This window comes from Desmodus rotundus, chromosome 1 (assembly GCF_022682495.2).
Source record: "Desmodus rotundus isolate HL8 chromosome 1, HLdesRot8A.1, whole genome shotgun sequence".
NCBI classification, from domain to species: domain Eukaryota; kingdom Metazoa; phylum Chordata; class Mammalia; order Chiroptera; family Phyllostomidae; genus Desmodus; species Desmodus rotundus.
This window is the reverse complement of record NC_071387.1, coordinates 163,277,139-163,291,783: the sequence shown is the minus strand read 5'-3', so window position 1 is coordinate 163,291,783 and position 14,645 is coordinate 163,277,139. Positions and strand designations below refer to the sequence as shown.

Here is a 14,645-nt window from a genome sequence, read left to right as displayed (position 1 = left end):
AAAGCACTCAGGCGTGACATAGCCAGAGCAGGGACGATGGTGGGCATGGAGAAGGCTGGGCCCACAAACAACCAGTAGGAGGCAGTGATGTAGACCGCCGATGCCTCCGACCTTGCTGATCACAGGCACAGGCACTCCGAGGTTACTCGACGCTTTGCCTACAACTGTTTCAGGCATATAAACAGCCCTTTCCATCCACCCCTCTCCAGTCTCCCCCAGCTCCCACCCCCTTGCCCTGCCCACCTCGGTCACTTTGCTCCCTTCAGAGAGAAACCAAGCTGCTTTGGGGAATGGTGCCAGCTGCTGGCTGGTACAGAGAGCTATCTATTCAACATACTTCCTCTCCCTCCTGTTGGAGGGTCCTTGGTCACTCCCTTCTTCTTCCTCTTTGCTCTGTTTCTTCTAATTATGATCACTCAGGGCTTCATTTGAAAGTTAGCAGTCCAGAGATAGAATCTCAGATCCTCCCTTCCCTACTGGGAGACCTAAGGCACACATAACCTCTGGGCTATACTCTCTTCTCCGTAAACTGGGATGGAAACACCCGCCTGCCCAGCAGGACTGTGTGAGGCAGCAGAAATGAATGGTTACTGCGAACAGCACAGCACCCACGAGAAGGCAAGCTCTCACCATGCCGCTGGCTGCCCGCCACTCGGTTTGACACTTTGAACGCCGCTCGGCTCGAAGGAATTTGGTGACGGTCACACTCCAAATACAGGGTCCAGCACAGATAACGCCCCCTTTCTATTACAAAATCTTCTATTACAAAAGCGTAAGCATGGAATTCTGTAGCACAACAATATCACTCTTATATGACATCTTAGGGGAAATGTTCCAACTAAAACTATAAATTATTACACCCACATTATTACCCTAGCAACCACACTCAAGCAGGCGTTACTTCTGCTGGACCCCGTACATAAAAGACACCATCCCAACTCTAAATGAGCGCTCTTGTCCGGTGGATTTCTTTATTTCTGGTGTGAATGCCAGGTTGCTGAGCAACTGGCAGAGTGGTATGGCAGGACCGACAGCAACCATGGTAAGCCACCAACTCTCCGCTGGGGCAGGAGAAACTCCACGCTCCTGACCCCAGTGCCCTGCACGAGCAGCGTGCCTCCCCAAGCCCTGCCTGGTGCCACGGAAGGAAACGGCCAGCCCCTCTGAGGCTGCAACCAGAACGCCAGCTCGCTGTGATAAAGATCTCAAAGGAGCAAATTAAATCATCCCCTCTGCCTTTTATTCCTCAGTAACAACCACAAAATTAGATGAAATGACCCCCTGCTCCTCTAATTTAAGGCCAATTTTATTACCTTCAACCCCAATTCTCTCTTTTGAGAGATAGGAGACCCTGAAGACCCTCAGGCCAATGGGATTAGAAATTGCCGGCTTCTTCCTCCAGGCTGGTTCCAGGCCGGCTCCCCAGAGGGTGCTTCTCCTTCCCCCAGGGCGGGGTCACAATCAGTTCAATCTTCATGCTTCAGAGACATCCCTTTGAACAAGATCAAATGTTTCCCCACCCCTGCCTGGTGCTCAAAGGAGCAGCAGCCCCTTCTCACTTGGAGCATTAAGGACAACTCGGCCAGAAAGGAGATGGCAAAAGGAGGAGGAGGTCACTGATTAATCGTCCGCCAGGCTAACACCAGGCCCACTCAAACCAGCACCTTGGGAGGGACGGTCACCCCCATAAAACATGGCGTGCACTTTGAACCCAGGAACAAGGAGAATGAGAACTGTGCTCCCCAGCCTGCTGGGATGCAATGGGAGCTGTGGCTGTTTGTTTTCTTTTCCAGATTGGGACCAAAAAGGGTAGAAGGACTTCTCTGCAGCAACCCAAGACGGGCAGATAAAATGCAGGGGAGGTGAGCACCAGGACTGCCCACCAGGAAACACAGGAGGGGAAAGATAAGCAGGAATGGGGTCGAACTAAGGGAGCCAACTTCCTTCAGCTTTGAAGAAGGAACCCAAGAGAACAGAATTCTGGAAGCCTCAGAACCTGCTCCACATAAGGAATATTCTAGAGAGAAAAAGAATCATTTAAAACACAGGGTATTTACTCTTTATCATTAAAAGAAATGGAAGAGGAAGTTTTTTCACTCTCTTTAACCTATTTGGAAAAGTTACTTACATTAACTAGTCATCCAAAGGCTTTGTTCCAACTCGGATCCGTAATTGTTAAAAGATGCTATGGAACAGGAAACAGTCATGTCTTAACAGCAAGAGGACGAGAGATTGATCAAAACAACACCTCCAAGCCTTTCGTAAAGCAAAAGTCTAAGATAATCTGTTCAAGACCAACATTTCCTGGAGACAAGGACTTAGAAGTTTTCTTTCAAATCAATGAAACAGAGTGGATAAGACAAACCAGCCAGCCAATCGCGGCTGACAAGACACCCGATCAAAGAGAAAAGCGGTTCCCAAATGAGGCACCAACTACGCTCTGCAAAGGGAAAAGCAAACTCTCCCCAGAGACGTCAGTACCTGGGTGCAGCCTCGCAGGGACACTCGAAAGCCTATTCTGGAGACTTTGCTTCTTTTGTAAGAAGAAAAGATAAAGGTTTCACCTGAAAGAACCAGACACCTGAGTGGGGCTGTGCCATTTATTTGCTGTGTGTGTCTGTGTCTGTCACCAGCTGCGGCCTGGCTTCTCAGGCATTTCAGCAATAAGGCAAATCACCAGAGCGCAGTATGTTAATGACACTGGCGTCTGAGACCAGCACACCCGTTGCTGTGTCCACTAGTTGCCTTTGCTCTGATTGCCCTCAAATGTCTACCCTGGACACAAGGGACCCATGCTGGACAGTGTCCTTGGAACCAAGCCAACGCTCCAAAAGAGCTACGTTACACACACACACACACACACACACACACACACGTCCTGATATGCGAATTCTGCAGCTGAGGCACCAGCATTCCCATCTCCGAAGAGTAAGCATTTCACTGCATGAAAGAAGAGCACCATATTAGATGTTCAAAACGCAAACTTCAGGAGCCCTACAGAAGTTCGGACACTACGTCACTTCTTGGCTTTTCTAATTATGAGGATGTGGGGCTGCCCAGACCTGGCGAGAGAGCTGTAAGAAGTTGTAATCTGTATGTGAGAACCCCAGTGTGGTGGGGGACCAGCTTGGTAACTTGGTGACTTTTTTTCAACCTGATTAGAACTATATTCTAAAATAAGAGGCACTCTGAGGATCCAATCTCTCCTAGAAGCTCAATGAATGGCTAATTCTTTTTATTTAGTAAGCACTCCCCTTGTGTTGGGCAGCATGAAGACCAGACACACACCACCACCTTGCCTTCGGTTTCTGCACAGATGGTGCAACACAAAACACTGAGTCATACCTCAAATTCCAAAATCTACTAAAAAGCTAAAACACACTTATATTTTAACATCTGGGCTTCTAAACTGCAATTTATTTTCTTAGTTCATTTTTCAAGTATGACAGACGAACTGATTCCATGGAGATTGGAAATTCCTGGGGAAGAACACAAATAGGGTCAGCTGAAAGTCAAATTTCTTGGACTGCCCTGTCTTTCACGAAACTCGCCTCCACGCAGCTGCGCGACTGGGCTCGGCACCAGGGCGAAGCAGCCGTGGTTATGTCACTGCTTCTCCCTGGGACCTGTTGGCTGGTATCTCTACTAGGTTGTGGAAAGCACATGCAGGAACCAAAAGATAAGTTCCTTCTCTTTGTGTTAGTGCTGCACACACCCACACAAAGCAAAGGGAAAGGCTGAATAATGAGCAGTGCCCATGTAAAAACAGGATAAGGAAGCAGGGGCAAAAACTCAACCAAACTTTCCTAGGTGAGTGTGGTCTTTGATTAGATTTAAGTACACCCCTACCGCCAGCTTCCATGAACTCAGTCACCCAACAGTTTCTGAAAGGACCAGGTCCAACATTCAGATGAAACACCACCCTGGGGGTTGCTACTCCCAACCCCCAGGATGAAGCAACATGGGGTCAAGCCAATCAGCTCACATACTCAGAAGTATGGGGAAAACAGAAATGCACTGATTTAAAAGGTTTTTGTTAAAATTACTTAAACCTAGACTGTGTTTTAAAACCCATGCTCAAGCCACTTCCCCTGGGTTGCTAACTGGGAACGTCTATTGCTTGCGCCCTTACTGCCCATACCTGCAGGCCCAGGTTCAACCCTAGGGCCCGCCAGGGCTCCCAGGGTCTAGCTGACAGCCACCTCCCCCAGGGCTGCAGGCTGTCACTGAACTCAGTACTGCTCCACGACCTAGCGTCACTCACTGCTCCAAGGAAGACAGTGCATGACGACCCCTGACTTCTCCTTTGCAACAGCAGTGAGAATCCAAACCCCTGCCGACACACTGCAGGGTGGGCAACAGCAGGCGTGCAGCTGTTCGTCTGGAAAAAGACACGCGGGGTGCGACGATCGCAATAGCTTTATTAACTGTGTTTCTTGTACTCCCAACTGTGCATCTACTTTTGCCCACCCCTGTATATTATGATAAATTCTCAATTATGTGTGGTAATATGGGCAAACATCCCTGTAATTAATCCAAAAAAGCACTCCACAAATCATTGCCTTGGTTTAGGAATACATTATGATTTTTTTGTGCCATGGTGCAGTTTACTAGGGCATTTTTCCCCCTTACGCTAACATTCAATCATTTATTGAAAGTCTGGCCCATGCCAGCAACCATGGTAGGTGGCAGATGGTAGCAAAAAAACCCCTCACAGACTAGAGGAAAAGATGAGCACCTACAAGCAACGCTTGCGGCATGCCAAGTGCAGCATGTTGTGTGAGCAGAGAAGCAGACAGTCTGCTCAGTAACAGGTGAGATTTGGGCAAGGCCTTAAATGAGGAAAAGGGATTCTCAAGTACCAACTCAAAAGGAGGCGGAAGGGTGCCTAGCAAAAAGGAAGAGCATGAAGTGCTAAGAAGGCCAGCAAGGCCCAGGAGAAAGCCAGCCAGGTAAACGCCTTTGCCCGATCACTCGCCACAGAGGCAGAGGACCATCTTACACCTTCCGAGACGGGCGGCTGCCCCCTGTCCAGGGGTTTCCCTTCACATGGACGAGAGCTTTGGCTGGTGGTCAGAGTGCATCGGCGCGGCCAGAGTTTTCCCACGGCCAGCCTAAGCGTGAGGACGTCCCACAACCAGCCCCTTACCTGTCTGGTGAGAAGGAGCACCTTAACAAGAGGCAAAGCCACAGGTCAGCTGTGAACTCAAGAGACTGCTTCCCAGTTTACCTGAAAAACACCAGGAAAGAGCCATTTTTGTTAGCTCAGAGCAGCCAATCTTTTAACAGTCCCAGGAGAAAGCCGCAGACCATGCTTCTGGCTCCCCGTCTCAGAGCAGAAAACCGGGCCGGGGTTACGTGGCCAAGGGGTTGAGTCAAAGAGACCCAGGTGAGAATCCTAGTGTTGTAACTTAGCGGCGGCAGGGGGACTAAGCCAGGTCTTTGACCTACCTGGGCCTCAGTTTCCTGCCCTGCAATAGTTACCTCACAGAATGATTAACAAAGCCTTCTACATGACAGAAACCATGCCAAGCTGACAGTGGCATGGATGTGACAAGTTCCCTGCTCTCAGGGAGCTGGCCATCCACAGAGACACAGAAGTGCCCGGGTGTTCATCGTGACCGCGACGCAGCTGGCAGGAGCTGAAGTGGGGAAAGCACACGGGGGCAAAGGGCCTTTGCAGAGGCACAAGCTGATCCCGGAGATGTCAAAGGAAGCTTAGAACTCCTGGGAAATTGAAGTATTTTTTATGGATGAGAGAGCAAGCATGCACAAAAGCACACTTTCTAAGGGCCGTGGGGTTTCCGAGGAGTCTTTTTCTTCAAAAATGACTTGGGAAAAGACTCCTCCATGGAGGAAGGCAGGTTTCTGGGGCTGGCCAAGTTCACCTGTTAAGCAAGTACAGAGAAAGGATCATTTTCCGAGCTTCTCTCTCCAAATTAAACAGACTAGCTCTGACCAGTATGGCGCAGTTGTTTGGATGTGTTGGATGACATCCTGCAAAGTGAAGGGTTGCCGGTTCGATTCCCGGTCTGGGCGCAAGACTGGGTTGCAGGTTCGGTCCCCGGTCGGAGCATGTTCGAGAGAACCATCAGTGTTCTCTCTCACACTGATGTCTCCCTCCCTCTTTTTTCCTCCCTTCTCCTCCCTCTAAAAATAAACAAAATCTTTTTAAAAAAATTCAATAGACTAAAAAAAGAGCAAAATAATCCCAAGTACAACTATGGTGTTTAACCTTAATTTTCATATACAAGTCTTTTTTATTTCAACTGCAACTTTATGTGAAATACCCACATTAGATAGAAGTATGCCAGACACATCAACAAGGGTATTAAAGTCCCTATCACATGCACACACAGTGAGTGAGTGAGAATCAGGTCTGCCTAGTGCTCCCCCTGCCCCACTGGTATCCTGGGCTTTTCATGAGCTGCCCTGGACACCTGGTGCCTCCAGTGGCCCTCGGTGACCTGGTACCCAGCCCGGCCCTCCCTGCACCGTGCCCATACTTCACCCCATCAAAGTCACGCCCTTAGTAAGCTGATCTTGAGAAGCATTTTATGAAATTATTCCTACTGAGGTATGACTACCTAATAATATTACCTGTACTACGAATGCTCACATGCTGAATAAGAGGCTTAAAGAAAAACATTTCACCCCAAACCCTCTAATGGTAGAATTATAGGCACAACAGTCAGTGAGTTCCACATTTTGGGAAAGAAACCCTTCCTACAGCCCTCCAATCCCATCGCACTGACCATTTCCCACTTCAGCTGTTTCATACGCTGACTCTGTCCTGCAGTGGGGCTGGGACGGATCCTGCATCTGCACACATGGAAGTTAACGTTGATACAGTGATGTGGAAAGTCGGCCCCCTCAATCTCTCAGTTCACGTGGATCAGAACCACACTGTCTGTGGAGGCTGCAGGGCCCTTCGTCCATTTCTGGTCAGCGTTTACTTAGAGAAGGGACATGCGTTATCCCCAGTGTCTGCACCGAAGTCGGGGAGAAAGGGGGGAAAGTTGGCCTCGAGACATTCCTAAGACCTCTGCAGAGGCCCAAAGCTTATATAGCCCAGTGTTTTTCAAGAATGCCCCAGAGCACTCCATAATCAGTGTCTGTAAAACCTCCCTAAAAATAACCGTTTCAGAAAACTGACCTCTTACCCTGCTGACAGAGGACTCTCTGATTTGGTCCCATCCAAGCAAGATAACAGGCTCTCTGTGAGAATAAAAGCATGTGTCCAGATAAAAATGGAAGTGGGGCCAATGGGAGAAGCCAGCCTTCACCACCAAGTACCCAAGAGGCCAAGAGAAGAAGGGGGAAGGGCGCCCCTCAGACCCTGCCACGACCACAGGCTCAGGTAGCTGTGTTTCTAAGTCCATGTTTCTCTAACCGAGTGTTTCTAAAACCTGCCTGATAAGAACCATCTAGATACTTTGTTTAAAAAATATAGACTCTCACAAGCCATTCCAGGCCTATAAAGTCAGGCCTGCAGGGGTAAGGTCTGAGAATGTGTACAGTCTAGCCAGCACCCCAGCAGAGCCTCAGGCAAGTTTGAGAAATAATGCTCTAAACGAAACAATAGGTAACTTTTTAAAACTTTGTAATCATATAACTTCAAAGTGCTAGGGTGTATGAGAAAATGCAGGCTTAATTGGAGGAAGTTAGAGCCTTCTTTATTTAAAATTATGGAGTATAATCGACATGTAATGAGGAAATTAATGTAACTAAAACTTAGTAAAACAAAACCTCTCCCTTTAACTATATCCTGCCTGGTAAGCCCTCCATCACCTCCCTCCCTGCACAGCTACTCCTGACGGCTGGTACAGGCCCAAGTGGAAGGGGCAGGACGGAGAGCCTTCTGCCTCATCCCAGCAGAGAGGCAGAGACCGGCCCTGAGTAGCAGGCACTCAGTTCCATGTCAGACCCCGCAGGCGCCGTCCTGGTTTTTAGCCTTTTCAGCTTTCAGCCTCCACAGGACTATTCCACAGTCTAATTCACACCCCAGCTTTATGCAAAGCCTTGCTATTCATGTGGTCCACAGGACCCGCAGCACAGACATGGGAGGTGGGGGGAGGGAGCTTGTCAGAAATTCAGAACCCCAAGCTTCACCCAGGCTTGCTGAGTCAGCCTGCACTTTGAAAAGATTCCAGGGCGTCCTTTTGCACATGCAAGTTTGAGGAGCCCTGCTTTAAAGCATGCAGAGTGCCAGTGTGGGACTTTACCCCCACCTGCAGGACACCCAGGTCACCAGCGCACCCACTTATGCTCCAGACTGAGAGAGACCTTCCCTCACACTCTGTACTCACGTCTTGTCAGTTTAGATTTGCCTTGGGGCGAAATCACCATCGCACAGCCCAGTGACCAGCTGACCATCCAAAGCCCAACTCTTGGCAGTTAAAAGGAGGCTGTAAGCACTGACCATCTCTTACATTCTCATCTGGCTCTTACATCTACCACTCCCCTCCCCCGGAAGGCAGGAGGATGGACCCAGGATCATAAATCAGTAGTGACAATCCAAAATCAAACAATACCATGGAATGCTGGCTCTCTTGTTCCAGTACAATGTTAATGAGGTCAAGGTCACGGGAATGATTAGCTTCCCCTCTATCTTGGCACAGACCCCAACCCTCTGGCCTGTGGCTGCCTACAAAGGCTTGTGCACCCTTGGTTACTAAGAGGACTCAGAGAATGACAAGGGGAAGCTGAACAGAGAAGCACCAGTAAAGGACTCAAAGACCTTGAACGACTGATGAGCAGAAAGTGTCGAGGAAGAGCATGCAGACCAGAGGGATGGCTGACGTGAGAGGTGACCGGGTCAGAATTCAACATTGTCTGGACAGGCTGAGCAACATGCCAGAATGAGAAACTACACAAGAAGAAATGGGAAGTCCATGGTCAAGATTTTAAAAAGCAAATATATAATAAGCTAGAAGAAATCTAACCTAATGGCAATTCTTGTTTAAAAACGTTTAACTGTTTTTTAAAAAAACATGCAAGTTATGTTGACTGTGCAGCTGCTAAAAGAGCTAACATACTCGCAGCATCCATGAATCCAGTTTCCAGACCACAGGGAGCAGTGGTCCCTGGGAACATACCTGATCAGACCATCGTAAAGAGTTTGCCGCCCACTCTCCACACAGGTATATGCCCAGCCTGTCAGACCATCACCACCACCACTTGCGTTCTTATCATTCAGTGTGGCCTCTTCCAGGCTGCAGTTCTTTTCGCTGGTGGATTATATGTAGAAGCCAAAGAACTTATAAGTATGACCTATGGACATGAACTATAGGGGGGGAATGTGGGAGGGAGGGGGGTGGGCAGGATGGAGTGGAGTGGGGGGGAAATGGGACAACTGTAATAGCATAATCAATAAATATATTAAAAAATAAAATTTAAAAAAAAAAAAAAAAAAAAACATTCCACACGTCCACTTAGCTCCCTTTGATGCTGCCCTTTCTTTTCTAATCAAGAAGAGAACTACATACCTAAGTACAAGGTAGGAAAAACACGTAAACAGACAATTTAAGCACACCCATTTACCAGTGACCTACAGTCACCTGTGCAGGCCGGCACACTGTGCTACATATTCCAGCCTGAATCCTTGCAGAATCAGTCATTAGGTCGGGAAATTACAAGGTTCCGCTGCAGAAGAAGCCTGAAAGGACTGCTATGAGAACGAGCAAATGACAGAGTGAGTATCTGCTCAGACATACTTCTCTATGTAGAATCATCTTCTAGGAATAGACAGTTAGCCCTTTAAAAAAAACATGGGTGTGATTGTAGATTGTTTTTAAAGTTGTGAGCCATGTTTTGCTTAAGTGCATATTTCATATACAAACGGTAGTCATTTATTTAAAGAAGAAGACTGCTTACTGGTACGTTTATAACTCTCAGACTACCCAGTCTATTATTTTTAATTTCAGAAATTTTCAACCCTTTGTAAGGTATATACATGTCTAATCACTATGTTGTACACCTAAAACTAATATAATATTCGATGTCAACTGCAATTAAAAATTAAAAACCAAAGTGCATAAAAAGGAAATTTTGATCTCTATGGGCAAAAGGAAAAAAAAAAAAACTTCCATTTTGAAGAGGCTAATTTGTCCTGAATCGGTGTGTGCCAGGCACCACTTACTGAAGATTAAATGAGGCTACTGTCCACACGGTTACGGCCATCCTTAAACAACCGGCCCAGTGCCTCACAACTGGAAAACAACACGTGAAACTCTGCCCAACTGTAGCCTGCCCCAGAGAAAGGAAGCTTGAACTCCAGGTGCCCTCGACAGCACAGCTCCGTGTGGAAAGAAAATGCCGAACAATAGGCTCGGTAGAGGAAAAAGAGCCCCTCTGGTTTCCAGGCATGGAGAGAGGCTGCTGCTACACGGGTGTTTCCGACCTCACTGCGGGTTCCAGTTCTCCGGAACACAGACGGTTTTTTAGCAGAAAAAGAAAATCTAACATGTCAGCGCAGGCCATGTTTAATTCAGTACTTATCAAGCAAACAGGCGCTCGCACAGTTAGCTACGGAAACGGAGCCCACCTCAGATCACACTTCCACTGCTCACGACGATGTACAACGCACAACTCAGTAAAGAGTGGGCTCTCCCCCGGTTGTTCGGAGAAGCTGCCCACTCTGGCTTTGGGTCCCCCCACCCAGTTCTGGTTCTAGTCCCTTGCCTTCCAGTATTAGTAACGTTATGCAAATAGAAATTTGAATTTCTTTTTAAAGACAGAGACTTGTTGCATAATGGATGTACCACAGATGTTAGATGTACAGTGTTGTGACCAAAGCTGCTGATACAGTTTTGTACAAAAAAAAAAAACACAAAACCACCCAGTAAATGTTTTGTTCTGATTTTAAAAGTAACATGCTACTTACTGAAAATCTGAAAAACAGAAAAATAAGAAAACAGTCACTAGTCCAGGATAACCAGTTAAAATTTTAGTCTGCATTCTTCCAGTCTGTCTGTGGCTACTGGTGTTCCTTTCATGGCACCCCACGTAGGCAGGTGTGGGTGAGGCGTTACTGCTCTCCACACAGACTGACAATGATCGATAATACCCCCTGCCCTCCCCCTACACCCACAGCAGTAAGGAACAATGGTCTGCTCATCCACCAATCAAATACTATGCCTGCAATTCCACGAGCATTCATTGGGGCCTACTTTGCACTCTTTTACTTATCCCACAAATGAATGAAATTCAAATTAACAGCAATAGCCTCCAAGGGCCATATGGTAACTTCAAATAAAAAGGCAGAAAAGCCTTGTCCCTTGTGGACAGGAAGACAAAAGCTAGGCCACCTGGTACAAGTTCTCGAGGTTCTGGGTGAGAGCCCTTGTTCTGGTTTGCAGATGGCCGCCTTCCTGCAGAGTCTTCACACTGAGACCAGGAGAAACCCGACCGCCCTCTCTAAGGTGGAGACATTAATGTTGGGGAGAAAGGATTGTTAAGTTGCAGATAAAGACCTGAGAGCCACAGATACGTGTGCAGCTGTCCACCAGCAATCAGGGTCCCTGCGAGCCCGTGCACTTTTAGGATCCAAGAGATTCAATCCACAACGGGATGCTCTTGGTTCCACTAACAGGGAGTGCTTCAAATACACTAACTGTGGTAACAGCCGAGCTTCACACGTCAGCTCAGGTGGCAAATCCTCACTGCACTGCCCTTATGCAGCCAGAAGCTGGGCACCCTGGTTACCCCTTGCTGCACTCTTCTCTGTACGTAGAGACCCGAGAAGAGAACTGCTTTTACTGCTAATGCCACCTCGGTCAGTGCTGAGCACTGTTTGTTACGAACCCACTGAAACCCTCAACACTCTTCATTCAAATACTGCAGCTGGGTACAGAGTTGAGTATCTATAAATTTAGAAACCATGTGAAGAGTTTTTAAAGTTAGTTTAATTGAACTGTCCTAAATAGAACCTCAAAAGTTCACCCCAAATAAACACCTCGGAAGCCTTACTTAATTTTGATTAATATTTTAAACAGTGTCTATAATGCCACTTTAACTGTGGTATTAAGTCAAAATCAGAACAGACCCATGAAGAAAAAGTCAAAATACACTGAGGTTCTCCTTTCTTACCTGCCAAGTCAGGGTCAAAGTCAGGTGTTTCTCTTGACCTAGCTGATGGTAATACAAGAAAACAAGCAGATAACATACCTCTTCAGCTATGTTCAGCATTTTGCACACAAAACTAGTTTACATTCTCAGCAAGCGAAGGTCATCCTACATTTTCTTAAATATAATACACACCTGTATATTGGTCAGCTCAGGCTGCTATAACAAAATACTACAGACTGGATGACAAAAAAATATCGATTTGTCACTGTTCTGGAAGGAGAAGTCCAAGATCAAGGTGCTGTCGGATTCAGTTCCAGGAGAGGGCCCTCTTTCTGTCCTGTAGAAGAAGGCCAGCCACCTTCTCACAGCCACAAAGCGAGCGCTCTGGTCTCTCTTCTTGTAAGGACACTAATCCCATCATGGGGGCTTGACCTCAATAATTAGGACCTCATCTAGTCCTAATTATTTTAGCCCCACCTTCAAATATCATCAAGTTGTGTCCTTGGCCAGTGTGGCCCAGTGGATTGGAGTATTGTCCCATAAAACCAGGGTGCGGTGGCGGGGCCTGGGTGGTGGGATCCAGTTTGTGGGTTCAATCCATGGTTGGGGTGGGTATGAGAAGGCAGCTGACAGCTAGAAATATCTCATGTAGATATTTCTCTCCCTCTATCTCTCCCTCCCTTCCTCTCTCACTTAAAAGCAATGAAAAAATGTCCTCAGGTGAGGATTAAAAATATATATATCATCACATTGGGGATTAGAGCTTTATTCAACACATGAATTTTGGAAGAATACGAACATTCTGTTCATAAAATAAGTGTGTGAGTATCAATTTTATCAGTTTACATCCTAGCTGTTAAATACATTCAGAACCATTCTACACACATTCTTTGTAATGATCTCAGTTCAAAAGAACATAAACAGATCTTACCAAGTCTACAAAATAACACCAGTTAGAGTCTGGTCATTTAAGGCCAAGGTCAGGGGCTTGGTTATCCCTACTTAGGCCTGTTGAAAGGATGAAAGAGAAAAATTCAGTTGCAAGGACACAGATTACTCTCACTCTGAGCAATATTTAGTAAATCTTGACAGACCAGGCAACCACTTGCCTCTACTATACAAATAATTCTAGCTTTCATCCCTAGCCACAGACCTCTCTTCCGGCTTGTGCATCCAACTCTCTGCGAGGCCTCTCTCTCTGGAAGGCTCCAAGTTCAGTTTTGGATTCAACTGAACTCATTACTCCTCGCCATCTCCCCAAACAGAGGTTCCCCACAGCTGCTTACCTCATGAATGGCACCGTGACCCACCCGTCACCCTGGACTCCCTCTTTTTAAGTGCCCACCCCTGGGAGAAGATCGAGGAAGTGTGGTGAGTCCTCTGGATCTGCCCCACTCCCTCATTCCCAGACTAAGTGCCCCCAAGATTCCTGCAGAGCCTCCCAGCTCACCTTCTGTCCCCCGCCCTGGCTACCTTGTCACCTAGCCCACCTCGCGGCCACTGAGTTCTTCCTAAAGCACAATATGATCACATCATTCACCTGCTGCAAGTTTTCCATCTTCCACACAGCTTTTGAGATCAAGTTCAGACTCCCCAGCTCAGCACCCGAGACCCTACAACCTAAGGCACGCCCCTGCACATCTGTGCCTGCCGTCCCAGCTACCACTGTCAGTGCCCTGACTACCTTATACCTTTTCAAACATATGCATTAAAATCACAGTGTGTTACTGTGATTTTAAAAATTAGTGAAAAACAGAAACAAAACCTTGGAGGTACATGAAGAACCAAGTTTCTGTTCTCTCGGTCATGCCTTCTACAGCCAGAAAGAGTCAAGCATTTCAAATGCCAGAGCAGACTCTTCCCTGCACACAGTCTGGGTTTTACAAGCTCACGATAAGATCTGACCTTTGATTTCTTCTTTGCCTTTCGAAGGCTGAGAAGACTACCTGAGTAAAACTACTGTTTGTTCTCTTGGCCTGCTGGCTGGTGGTTCTAGTCAGCCACTGCTCAAATTGGACACACACTTTTATAAAGCACTGAAAGAAACAGGGTCCCCTTTGTCCCTTATCCCTACGAAGGACCCAGAGGACTGACTGCCCCCTGCCGCCACCCCTGGCCAGGTCACTTCCCTCCGATCAGGCGGGCTTGTGGAAGAGAAGTATACCCAGCCCACGGCTTTCCAGGAGCAGGATCTTCTGATTCAGAAAGGGAGCCTCCAAGGCGGTAGAGGTCTTTGGCACACAGGGTTTGCTTCTCCTACTATTGACAGAATGTGTGCTCTGTGAGGGGAGAGGCTTGCTCTTGGTTTCTGCTGTGTTATCAGAGGCCAGAACAGAGCCACTGAGGCCCACAGGAGAGGCTCCGTGGGTATTTGCTGAAGGATAGAAAAAAAGAATGGATGGATGATTGAGCAAACAAGCAGGCATTCCTTCCAAATTAGAAAGGCAATACATGGTGCAGCTCCCCAGCTCAAAAAGTACTATCTTCCTAAGAATGCCTTTTGTTTACTCTGCTCTTAGGGACAGCCTTAGTAAAAACTGAGCAATGAATCATCAACCTAAAGAGATAATTTAAAG

General features: G+C 47.3%; 1 protein-coding gene across 5 annotated transcripts in view; it reads right to left on the bottom strand.

Moving 5' to 3' along the window:
• LHFPL2 (LHFPL tetraspan subfamily member 2) overlaps positions 1 to 14,645 on the bottom strand; it is a 145,178-nt gene that overhangs the window by 127,242 nt on the left and 3,291 nt on the right. For 4 of the 5 annotated variants that reach the window (XM_045197913.3, XM_053912337.2, XM_024563648.4 and 1 more), the window contains exon 2: positions 5,150 to 5,230. The exons of the other annotated variant lie outside the window; for it this stretch is intronic. The gene's annotated coding sequence lies outside the window, so the exon portion shown is untranslated. The remainder of the gene's footprint in view (positions 1 to 5,149; positions 5,231 to 14,645) is intronic. 5 annotated transcript variants of the gene reach the window in all.